Consider the following 13,993-nt stretch of genomic DNA (forward strand, 5'->3'; position numbering starts at 1 on the left):
CAACAAAGGTTCCAAACCTCTTTGACCTTCATCATATTTTAGTGAAGGATGCAAATATGCATTAAAACAGTATTTTCATGTTTTTTAATTTTTTTCTCAAAATCTATGTGTTAACCCCCCCCCCCCCCCCCCCGTCCCTATGAAATATTGAGTTTTTTTTGTAAATGTTCTATATACTGAAGCCTATGATTTTTAGTGTTGTTATAAAAGTGTTGTTATAAAATTTCTAAACACATTCTACATTTGTATTAATGTATATTAAACTCTATTTTATGGTACATGGGCATCGTTTTAATTTTTTGTTAATTTATTTAGTAAAACTTCATAATACTCCCTAAATTAGTGGACTAACCAGTATAAAATCGATATTCTATAGAAAAACGGAGACAATGAAGGTTCCAAACCTCTTTGACCTTCATCATATGTTAGTGAATGATGCAATTATGCATTAAAACATAACTTTTAGATTTTTGAATTTTTCTCAAAATTTATGTGTTAACCAACCCCCAACGAAAATATTGAGTTTTTTGGTAAATATTTTATATACTGAAGGCTATGATCTTTAATGTTGTTTTAAAATTTCTAAACATGTTCTACATTTGTATTAATGTATATTAAACTCTCTTTCATTGTATATGAGCATCGTTTTAAGTTTTTTAAATTAATTTAGTAAAATTTCATAATACTCCATATATTGGTGGACAAACCACTACAAAAACACTATTTTCTAGAAAAACGGAGAAAACAAAAATTTCAAACCTCTTTAACCTTCATCATATGGTACTGAAGGATGCAACTTCGCATGAAAACAAAAATTTCATAATTTTGAACTCTCTTTCATTGTATATGGGCATCGTTTTAATTTTTTGTTAATTAATTTAGTAAAACTTCGTAATACTCTTTAAATTGATGGACTAACCACTGTAAAATCGCAATTCTCTAGAAAAACGGAGACAACAAAGGTTCCAAACCACTTTGACATTCATCATATGTTAGTGAAAGATGCAACTATGCATTAAAACAGAATTTTCATATTTTTGAATTTTTCTCAAAATCTCTGTGTTAACTAACCCCTATGAAAATATTGAGTTTTTCATTAAATGTTCTATATGCTGAAGCCTATGATCTTTAGTGTTGTTTTAAAATTTCTAAACTCGTTCTACATCTGTATTAACATATATTAAACTCTCTTTCACTGTATATGGGCATCATTTTATGTTAGTAACCCTTTTGACTTTCATCATATGTTAGTGAATGATGCAATTATGCATTAAAACAGTATTTTCATATTTTTGAATTTTTCTCAAAATATTCAGTTTTTTCGTAAATGATCTATAAGCTGAAGCCTATGATCTTTAGTGTTGTCTTAAAATTTCTAAACACATTCTACATTTGTATTAATGTATATTAAACTCTCTTTCACTGTACATGGGAATCATTTTAATTTTTTGTTAATTTATTTAGTAAAACTTCTTAAAACTCCCTAAATTGGTGGACTAACCATTTTAAAATCACAATTATCTAGAAAAATGGAGACAACAAAGGTTCAAGGCCTCTTTGACCTTCATTATATGTTAGTGAAAGTTGCAACTATGCATTAAAACAGAATTTTCATAATTTTGAATTTTTCTCAAAATCTATGTGTTAACTAATTCCCTACGAAAATATTGAGTTTTTCGGTAAATACTCTATATACTGAAGCCTATGATCTTTAGTGTTGTTTTAAAATTTCTAAACACATTCTACATTTGTATTAATGTATATTAAACCCTATTTCACTGTATATGGGCATCGTTTTAATTTTTGTTAATTTATTTAGTAAAAGTTCATAATACTCCCTAAATTGGTGGACTAACCACCATAAAATCGTTATTCTCTAGAAAAACAGAGACAAAAAATGTTATAAAACCTCTTTGACCTTCATTATATATCAGTGAAGGATACAAAAATAGAACTTTAATATTTTTGTTTTTTTCTCAAAATCTATGTGTTAACCTCTACGAAAATATTGAGTTTTTTTCGTAAATGTTCTATATACTATAGCCTATGATTTTTAGTGTTGTTTTAAAATTTCTAAACACCATCTCCCTTTGTATTAATGTATATTAAACTCTCTTTCATTGTATATGGGCTTTATTTTAATTTTTTGTTAATTAATTTAGTAAAACTTCATAATACTTCATATATTGGTGGACAAACCACTACAAAATCGCTATTTTCTTGAGAAACGGAGAAAATAAAAGTTCCAAACCTCTTTGACATTCATAATATGTTAGTGAATGATTCAACTATGCATTAAAACATAATTTTTGTAATTTTGAATTTTTTTCAAAATCTATGTGATAACTAACCCCTACGAAAATATTGAGTTTTCATTAAATGCTCAATATACTGAAGCCTATGATCTTTAGTGTTGTTTAAAATTTCTAAACACATTCTACATTTGTATTAATGTATATTAAACTCTCTTTCACTGTATATGGACATCGTTTTATTTTTTTGTTAATTTATTTAGTACAACTTTATAATAATCCCTAAATTAGTGGACTAACCACTATAAAATCGCTATTCTCTAGAAAAACGGAGACAACGAAGGTTCCAAACCTCTTTGACCTTCATCATATGTTAGTAAAATATGCAATTATGCATTAAAACAATATTTTCATAGTTTTAAATTTTTCTCAAAATCTATTTGTTAACCCCCCTACGAAAATATTGAGTTTTTTCGTAAATGCTCTATATGCAGAAGTCTATGATCTTTAGTGTTGTCGTAAAATTTCTAAACACATTATATATTTGTATTAATGTATATTAAACTCTCGTTCACTGTATATAGGCATCGTTTTAATGCTTTGTTAATTTATTTAGTAAAACTTCATAATACTCCCTAAATTGGTGGACTAACCACTATAAAATCGCTATTCTCTAGAAAAACGGAGACCACAAAGGTTCCAAACCTCTTTGACATTCATAATATGTTAGTGAAAGATGCATCTACGCATTAAAACATAATTTTTATATTTTCTCAAAATCTTTGTGTTACCCTGCGAAAATATTGATTTTTTTGGTAAATGTTCTATATACTGAAGCGTATGATCTTAAGTGTTGTTTTAAAATTTCTAAACACATTATACATTTGTATTAATGTATATTAAACTGTCTTTCATGGTACAAGAACATTGTTTTAAGTTTTTGTCAATTAATTTTGTTAAATTTCGTAATACTCCCTAAATTGGTGGACTAACCACTATAAAATCGCTATTCTCTAGAAAAATGGAGACCACAAAGGTTTCTAACCTCTTTAACCTTCATCATATGTTAGTAAAGGATGCAAATATGCATTAAAATATAATTTTAATATTTTTTGAATTTTTCTCAAAATCTATGTGTTAACCCCGACGAAAATATAGAATTTTGTTTGTAAATGTTCTTCTATATACTGAAGCGTATGATCTTAAGTGTTGTTTTCAAATTTCTAAACACATCATACATTTGTATTAATATATATTAAACTTTCTTTCATGGTACATGTACATCTTTTTAAGTTTTTGTCAATTAATTTTGTAAAACTTCGTAATACTCCCAAAATTGATGGACTAATCACTATAAAATCGCTATTCTTTAGAAAAAAACGGAGACAACAAAGGTTCCAAACCATTTTGACCTTCATCGTATGTTAGTGAAAGATGAAACTATGCATTAAAACATAATTTTCATATTTTTGAATTTTTCTCAAAAACTATGTGTTAACAACCCCTACGAACATATTGAATTTTTCAATAAATGTTCTACGTACTGAAGCTTATGATCTTTATTATTGTTTTAAAAAGTCTAAACCCATTCTACATTTGTATTAATGTATATTACACTCTTTTTCACTGTATATGGGCATCGTTTAAATTTTTTGTTAATTATTTAGTAAAACTTTATAATACTCCCTAAATTGGTGGACTAACCACTATAAAATCGCTATTCTCTAGAAAAACGGAGACCACAAAGGTTCCAAACCTCTTTGACCTTCATCATATGTTAGTGAATAATACAACTATGCATTAAAACATAATTTTCATAATTTTGAATTTTTCTCAAAAATCTATGTGATAACTAACCCCTACGAAAAATATTGAGTTTTTCATTAAATGTTCTATATACTGAAGCCTATGATCTTTAGTGTTGTTTTAAAATTTCTAAACACATTCTACATTTGTATTAATGTATATTAAACTCTCTTTCACTGTATATGGGCATCATTATAATTTTTTGTTAATTTATTTTGTAAAACTTCAAAAGACTCTCTAAATTGGTGGACAAAACCACTATAAAATCGCTATTCTCTAGAAAAACGGAGACAACAAAGGTTCCAAACCTCTTTGACCTTCATCATATGTTAGTGAAAGATGCAATTATGCATTTAAACAATATTTTCATATTTTTTAATTTTTCTCAAAATCTATTTGTTAACCCTCCTACGAAAATATTGAGTTTTTTCGTAAATGTTTTATATGTTGAAGCCTATGATCTTTAGTGCTGTCTTAAAATTTGTAAACACATTATACATTTGTATTAATGTATATTAAACTCTCTTTCACTGTATATATGCATCGTTTTAATGTTTTGTTAATTTATTTAGTAAAACTTCATAATACTCCCTAAATTGGTAGACTAAACACTATAAAATTGATATTCTTTAGAAAAACGGAGACCACAAAGGTTCCAAACCTCTTTGACATTCATCATATGTTAATGAAAGATGCATCTATGCATTAAAACATAATTTTTATTTTTTTGATTTTTTTATCAAAATCTTTGTGTTACCCTAAAATATTGTGTTTTTTGGTAAATGTTCTATATACTGATGCGTATGATCTTAAGTGTTGTTTCAAAATTTCTAAACACATTGTACATTTTTATTAATGTATATTAAACTCTTCATGGTACGTGTACATCTTTTTAAGTTTTTGTCATTTAATTTTGTAAAACTTCGTAATACTCCATAAATTGATAGACTAACCACAATAAAATCGTTATTCTCTAGAAAAACGGAGGCAATAATTGTTTCAAACCACTTTGACCTTCATCATATGTTAGTGAAATATGTAACTATTCATTAAAATAGAATTTTTCATATTTTTCTCATAATCTATGCGTTAACAACCCCTACGAACATATTGAATTTTCCTGTAAATGGTCAATATACTGAAGCTTATGATCTTTAGTATTTTTTTAAAATTTCTAAACACATTCTAAATTTTTATTAATGTATATTAAACTCTCTTTCATTGTATAAGGGCATCTTTTAATTTTTTTTGTTAATTAATTTAGTGAAACTTCATAATACTCCATAAAATGGTGGACTAACCACTACAAAATCGTTATTTTCTAGAGAAACGGAGACAACAAAAGTTCCAAACCTCTTTGAACTTCATCATATGTTAGTGAATGATGCAATTATGCATCTAAACAGTATTTTTATATTTTTGATTTTTTCTCAAATCTACGTGTTAACCTCTATGAAAATATTGAGTTTTTTCGTAAATGTTCTATATACTGAAGCCTATCCTCTTTAGTGTTGTCTTAAAATTTCTAAAAACATTCTACATTTGTATTAATGTATATTAAACTCTCTTTCATGATACATAAACATAGTTTTAATTTTTTTTTGTCAATTAATTTAGTCAAACTTCATAATACTAATACTCGTTAAATTGGTAGACTAACAATTTTAAAATCGCTATTATCTAAACAAATGGAGACAACAAAGGTTCCAAACATCTTTGACCTTCATCATATGTTATTTAAAGTTGCAACTATGCATTAAAACAAAATTTTCATAATTTTGAATTTTTCTCAAAAACTATGTGTTAACAACCCCTACGAACATATTGAATTTTTCAGTAAATGTTCTATGTACTGAAGCTTATGATCTTTATTATTGTTTTAAAATGTCTAAACCCATTCTACATCTGTATTAATGTATATTACACTCTTTTTCACTGTATATGGGCATCGTTTAAATTTTTTGTTAATTATTTAGTAAAACTTTATAATACTCCCTAAATTGGTGGACTAACCACTATAAAATCGCTATTCTCTAGAAAAACGGAGACCACAAAGGTTCCAAACCTCTTTGACCTTCATCATATGTTAGTGAATAATACAACTATGCATTAAAACATAATTTTCATAATTTTGAATTTTTCTCAAAAATCTATGTGATAACTAACCCCTACGAAAAATATTGAGTTTTTCATTAAATGTTCTATATACTGAAGCCTATGATCTTTAGTGTTGTTTTAAAATTTCTAAACACATTCTACATTTGTATTAATGTATATTAAACTCTCTTTCACTGTATATGGGCATCATTATAATTTTTTTGTTAATTTATTTTGTAAAACTTCAAAAGACTCTCTAAATTGGTGGACAAACCACTATAAAATCGCTATTCTCTAGAAAAACGGAGACAACAAAGGTTCCAAACCTCTTTGACCTTCATCATATGTTAGTGAAAGATGCAATTATGCATTTAAACAATATTTTCATATTTTTTAATTTTTCTCAAAATCTATTTGTTAACCCTCCTACGAAAATATTGAGTTTTTCGTAAATGTTTTATATGTTGAAGCCTATGATCTTTAGTGCTGTCTTAAAATTTGTAAACACATTAGACATTTGTATTAATGTATATTAAACTCTCTTTCACTGTATATATGCATCGTTTTAATGTTTTGTTAATTTATTTAGTAAAACTTCATAATACTCCCTAAATTGGTAGACTAACCACTATAAAATTGATATTCTTTAGAAAAACGGAGACCACAAAGGTTCCAAACCTCTTTGACCTTCATCATATGTTAGTGAAAGATGCATCTATGCATTAAAACATAATTTTTATTTTTTTGATTTTTTTATCAAAATCTTTGTGTTACCCTAAAATATTGTGTTTTTTGGTAAATGTTCTATATACTGATGCGTATGATCTTAAGTGTTGTTTCAAAATTTCTAAACACATTGTACATTTTTATTAATGTATATTAAACTCTTCATGGTACGTGTACATCTTTTTAAGTTTTTGTCATTTAATTTTGTAAAACTTCGTAATACTCCATAAATTGATAGACTAACCACAATAAAATCGTTATTCTCTAGAAAAACGGAGGCAATAATTGTTTCAAACCACTTTGACCTTCATCATATGTTAGTGAAATATGTAACTATTCATTAAAATAGAATTTTCATATTTTTCTCATAATCTATGCGTTAACAACCCCTACGAACATATTGAATTTTCCTGTAAATGGTCAATATACTGAAGCTTATGATCTTTAGTATTTTTTTAAAATTTCTAAACACATTATAAATTTTTATTAATGTATATTAAACTCTCTTTCATTGTATAAGGGCATCTTTTAATTTTTTTTGTTAATTAATTTAGTGAAACTTCATAATACTCCATAAATTGGTGGACTAACCACTACAAAATCGTTATTTTCTAGAGAAACGGAGACAACAAAAGTTCCAAACCTCTTTGAACTTCATCATATGTTAGTGAATGATGCAACTATGCATCTAAACAGTATTTTTATATTTTTGAATTTTTCTCAAATCTACGTGTTAACCTCTAAGAAAATATTGAGTTTTTTCGTAAATGTTCTATATACTGAAGCCTATCCTCTTTAGTGTTGTCTTAAAATTTCTAAAAACATTCTACATTTGTATTAATGTATATTAAACTCTCTTTCATGATACATAAACATAGTTTTAATTTTTTTTTGTCAATTAATTTAGTCAAACTTCATAATACTAATACTCGTTAAATTGGTAGACTAACCATTTTAAAATCGCTATTATCTAAACAAAGGGAGACAACAAAGGTTCCAAACATCTTTGACCTTCATCATATGTTATTTAAAGTTGCAACTATGCATTAAAACAAAATTTTCATAATTTTGAATTTTTCTCAAAATCTATGTGTTAACTAACCCCTATGAAAATATTGAGTTTTTCGGTAAATGCTCTATATACTGAAGCCTATGATCTTTAGTGTTGTTTTAAAATTTCTAAACACATTCTATATTTGTATTAATGTATATTAAACTCTCTTTCATTGTATATAGGCATCGTTTTAATTTTTTGTTAATTAATTTAGTAAAACTTCATAATACTCCCTAAATTGGTAGACTAACCACTATAAAATTGTTATTCTCTAAAAAAACGGAGACAACAAAAGTTCCAAAACTCTTTGACCTTAATCATGTGTTAGTGAATGATGCAACTATGCATTAAAACAGAATTTTTATATTTTTGATTTTTTCTCAAAATTTAAGTGGTACCCTATGAAAATTTTGAAGTGTATGATCTTAAGTGTTGTTTTAAAATTTCTAAACATATTCTATATTTGTATTAATGTATATTAAACTCTCTTTCATGGTACATGAACATCGTTTTATTTTTTTGTCAATTAATTTAGTAAAACTTCATAATACTCCCTAAACTGGTGGACAAACCACTATAAATCTCTATTTTCTAGAAAAACGGAGACAATAAAGGTTCCAAACCTCTTTTACATTCATCATATATTAGTGAAGGATGCAATTATGCATTGAAAATAATTTTCATATTTTGAATTTTTCTCAAAATCTACGTGTTAACACCCCTACGAAAATATTGAGTTTTTTTCGTAAATGTCCTATATACTGAAGCCTATGATCCTTAGTGTTGTTTTAAAATTTCTAAACACATTCTTCATTTGTATTAATGTATATTAAACTCTCTTTCATTGTATATGGGCATCGTTTTAATTTTTTGTTAATTAATTTAGTAAAACTTCATAATACTCCATAAATTAGTGGACTAACCACTATAAAATCGCTATTCTCTAGAAAAACGGAGACAACAAAGGTTCCTAACCTATTTGACCTTCATAATATGTTAGTAAAAGATGAAACTATGCATTAAAACAGAATTTTCATATTTTTGAATTTTTCTCAAAATCTATGTATTAACTAACCTCAACAAAAATATTGATTTTTTTGGTAAATATTCTATATACTGAAGCTTATGATCTTTAGTGTAGTTTTAAAATTTCTAAATACATTCTACATTTGAATTAATGTATATTAAACTATCTTTCATTGTACATGGGCATCGTTTAATTTTTTTTTAATTAATTTAGTAAAACTTCATAATACTCCAAATATTGGTGGACAAACGACTACAAAATTGTTATTCTCTAGACAAACCGAAAAATTAAAGGTTCATAACCTCTTTGACCTTCATAATATGTTAGTAAAGGATGAAACTATGCATTAAAACAGAATTTTCATATTTTTGAATTTTCATATTTTTGAATTTTTCTCAAAATCTATGTATTAACTAACCCCAACAAAAATATTGAATTTGTTGGTAAATATTCTATATACTGAAGCTTATGATCTTTAGTATAGTTTTAAAATTTCTAAATACATTCTACATTTGATTTACTGCATATTAAACTATTTTTCATTGTACATGGACATCGTTTTAATTTTTTGTAAATTAATTTTGTAAAACTTCATAATACTCCCTAAATTAGTGGACTAACCACTATAAAATTGATATTCTCTAGAAAAACCGAAACATTAAAGATTTCTAACCTCTTTGACCTTCATAATATGTTAGTAAATGATGAAACTATGCATTAAAACAGAATTTTCATATTTTTGAATTTTTTTCAAAATCTGTGTATTAACTAACCCCAACGAAAATATTGAATTTTTTGGTAAATATTCTATATACTGAAGCTTATGATCTTTAGTGTAGTTTTAAAATTTCTAAATACATTCTACATTTGAATTCATCTATATTAAACTATCTTTCATTGTACATGGGCATCGTAGACTGACATGTGTCAGTTACGATGCATGTTTTAGCTATTTATTATGAGTTCAAGTATGAACTTCAAATTTTTATTTAGTTTAGGAATGTTTTAGCACATTAATATACTCTAGGTATGTATTTTCTCCGCCTTCGTAGTGTGGGTATGAATAAGCAGTTTTCTCCGGTAAGAAATAGACAACAAACTAAGTTAGAAGCAGTGACTCTTAACAGTCTAATACGGACAGCAAAAGAAAGAGGCAAAAAACATGGGTTTGTTGTAGATTTCAATAGCATTGGTAATAGCATTATCATCATAAGTAGTACGAGAGCAAAAGCTGACGCCATGTCTATCAAGATGCTGAAACCAAAGTGGAAAGTAGAAATATATGAAGCTTTTGTCAATAATAATGCATATGACTACTCAATAATCAGTATATCCAGACTCTTGACTTTGCATATAAGCAGTAGCGGCCCTGATACCAAGCATTAGAAGCTTCAGCTTCCGGCCCAGAATAATATCAGTTATTAGTCGGCCTTTATTTTTCAAAAATCCTTCATAGACTGGTGGTATTAGTAGTAGTAATGGTGTCCGTGAAGTCATGAGTTCGAAACTGCTCCTCTACAAATCCACCATTATATTTTAAACATATTTATTAGCAGCCCATAATTTTATTTGGGCTTCTGGTCCTCATACTTACTGGGCCGGCACTGCATATAAGATCTACTTGAAATCCACCGGCAACTAGGAAGTCGTCTTTATTGCAAGTGTGCTTACTTGAGTATGTGTAAACTCTTCCAGCAAACTTCCATGATGTTTCTAAGGGCTGCTAGTTGGAGTTTGATTTATATAGATTTTTTTGATTATAAGAGTACAGAGACTTGTTGAATTTGGAATGAGTTGGAGAAAATTTTGTAACAATCTATAAAAATAAATAACTATAATAATTTTTAGAATCCAAAGTATATATGTAGTATTCTCAAAATATTGTTTTATGAGTTAAATGATTAAGAATACAATTCTCAATAACAGTAACTTTAATAAATTTACAGAAATATTAAAATCCAAACTTTTGAATAAGAAATGATTTTTAGATTTTAGTGAGAATATGAATATCTATAAATAAATAACACTACTCTTTAAATTATAAAAATTAATTCCACTAACACCTTCTAAATGCACCAAACAATCAAATAAGTATACTATTTTAATGGGCCGTGTGGTTAGACAAACTCCTTAACTGATCAATAGGCTTTATTAACATTATCTCACTAATCTAGTCAATGTATATAGATATGTATTTAGCCAAAAAAGGGAAGCAATCTTAATTTGTGTGTTTTTGGTCTTGTTAAGACTAAAACAGTCATTAACACATCAGCACTACTTATCTAATTAATTAATTACACTTATTTTTTAAATATCATTAAAGCTTTGAATGTTTACAACGGCACCATAGTTAATAATTACGAAAATCTCTACATATACTTGTGTATATCAGAAACGCAAACGTAGTTGTTACGCATGCTACCATTCGGACCTTATGTTTTCTCCTTAGGTGTTAAGGAAGTGATTAATTATAAAGATAACAAAATCTGCATTTAAAAGATAATACGGTCCTCACAAACTCTTTACCATTCACAAAGACAGCAAAAAAAAAAAAAAGATGTCAACAGTTTCACCCTCCTCGCAACTAGTTAAGGTGGTTCCAAACAACCAGAACAACACTGGCGACTCCTCTGCTAAGGTCAGTACGAAGATCTTGTCCGTAAGTCATGTCTATTTGACAAATATGTTCTAAACCTGTGAGGAAACTAATGAACCTGAATGCCATATAAAAGGTCAAGTAGACATGACTTACGGACACGATCTTCGTACTTGACCTTAGCAGAAGAGTCGCCAGTGTTGTTCTGGTTGTCTGGAACCACCTGAACTAGTTGTGAGGAGGGTGAAACTGTCGAAATCTTCTTTTTCTTTGCTGTCTTGCTAATGGTAAAGAGTTTGTGAGGACCGTATTATCTTTTAAATGTAGATTTAGTTATCTTTATAATTAATCACTTCCTTAACACCTGAGAAGAAAACATAGGGTCCGAATGGTAACATGCGTAACAACTACGGTTGCGTTTCTTTTTTTTGTTCAATTGTTAACTTTATAACAACAAAAAAGAATTGTACAATCGTTTGATCCTAAACTAAGAGATCAAAGGACACTAGAGAACAGATATGTGTGTCAAGCACAAGAACGCTCTACTGTTGCGAAAGAAAATATGAAATCTATGAACTACGGTTGCGTTTCTAATATACACAAGTATATGTAGAGATTTTCGTAATAAGTTAACTGAGGATATCTTTATAATTAATCACTTCCTTAACATCTAAAAGAAAATATTTAGGATTTGAATGGCAACCAGCAAAAGAACTGCGGTGCGTTTTTATAATAGTAACAAAACATATAAATAGATATTGAGATTTATGTCACTATTAACTGCGGTGCGATTTATAAACATTCAAAGCCTTAATGATATTTAATAAAATGAGTGTAATTAGTTAATTAGATAAGTAATGCTGATGTGTTAATGATTGTTTTAGTCTTAACAAGACCATGTCATAGTTTTGCAAAAAAAAACAAGAATTAAGATTACTTTTTTATTGGCTAGGTACATATCTATATACATCGACTAGATTATTGAGATAATTTTGATCAAAAAAGAAAAAATAATTAAATGCCAATAAAAGCAAAAGCCCATTGATCGGCTAACGGGCTTGTCTAATCTTATGGCCCATTAAAATAGTATAATTTTTTTTTATTTGGTGCATTTAGAAACATCCGCGAAGTTTGCTCGAAGAATTTACACAGAGTTGTGAGCACACTTGCAGTAAAAGACGACTTCTTAGTTGTTGATGGATTTTAAGAACGTAGCTGCAAAACTAAGAGTCTCTAGATATATTGATTATTGAGTAGTCACATGCACATTATTATTGACAAAGCTTCATCTATTTCTACTTTCCACGGTTGTAGTCCAAATGGAAAAAAACCCAATTTTAACCAAAATTTTATGGCCAAAACCATTTGGACATAAGTGCCCAATAAACTTAAAATTTAGAGTTTCTTAAATTAAGAAAAAATAGAAAATCAAAATCAGATAATAAAAATATGTTTTTCCTACAAATTTGCAAAATCACATTTTTCGGCCAAAGTCGTAAAATCATATCTCCAAAACCATGAAATCACGCTTCCCGCAAAAACCGTGAAATATTTTTTTCCCAGAAAACCATATATCACGTTTTCGCGTCAAAACTGTAAAATTATGTTTTTCCGCCAAAATCGTAAAATCACATTTTTTTTTGCCAAAACTGTGTCAAAACCGTAAAATCACGATTTTTGCAAAAACCGCAAAATTACGTTTTCCCGTCAAAACCGTAAAATCACATTTTCTTCAAAACCACAAATTACGTTTTCCCACTTTTTTGGTAGAATTGTTCATGTTTACCACCACTAAAGATATATTTTCAAAAAACATTATTCATTAAGTAGCAAAAGACTCTTTTATCTTTGTTCTATATATATGATAAATAATTATTTAAATTAAAAAATATATATATTTTTTATATATCCCCTTATATTAAATTTTTGAAATTATAAATATGGTCAACTTGATAATTTTAATTATTTAAGGCACTTTACAAACAAATAAAATGATAAGGACTAAAATATAATAACTTAAGAAAATAAATCAATACATTTTAGAATAGCCTGACACGTGTCAGTTATGAGGCATGTTTTAACTATTTATTGTGAGTTTAGGTATGAACTTCAAAATTTTATTTAGTTTACGAATATTTTAGCACGTTAAATACTTTAGGTATGTATTTTCTCCGTCTTCGTACTGTGGGTGTGAATAAGCCGTTTTTCCCAGTAAGAAATTGACAACAAACGGAGTTAGAAGCAGTGACTCTTAACAATCTAGTGCGGACAGCAAAAGAAAGAGGCAAAAAACCTGGGTTTGTTGTAGATTTCAATAGCATTCGTAATAGCATTATCATCATAAGTAGTACGAGAGAAAAAGCTGACCCCAGCCCTATCTAGGGCCGACTCAATACCGTTAGGGGTCTTAGGGCAAAAAAAAAAAAATTAATCTC

The sequence above is a fragment of the Brassica napus genome, chromosome C5 (assembly GCF_020379485.1).
Source record: "Brassica napus cultivar Da-Ae chromosome C5, Da-Ae, whole genome shotgun sequence".
Taxonomy (NCBI): Eukaryota; Viridiplantae; Streptophyta; class Magnoliopsida; order Brassicales; family Brassicaceae; genus Brassica; species Brassica napus.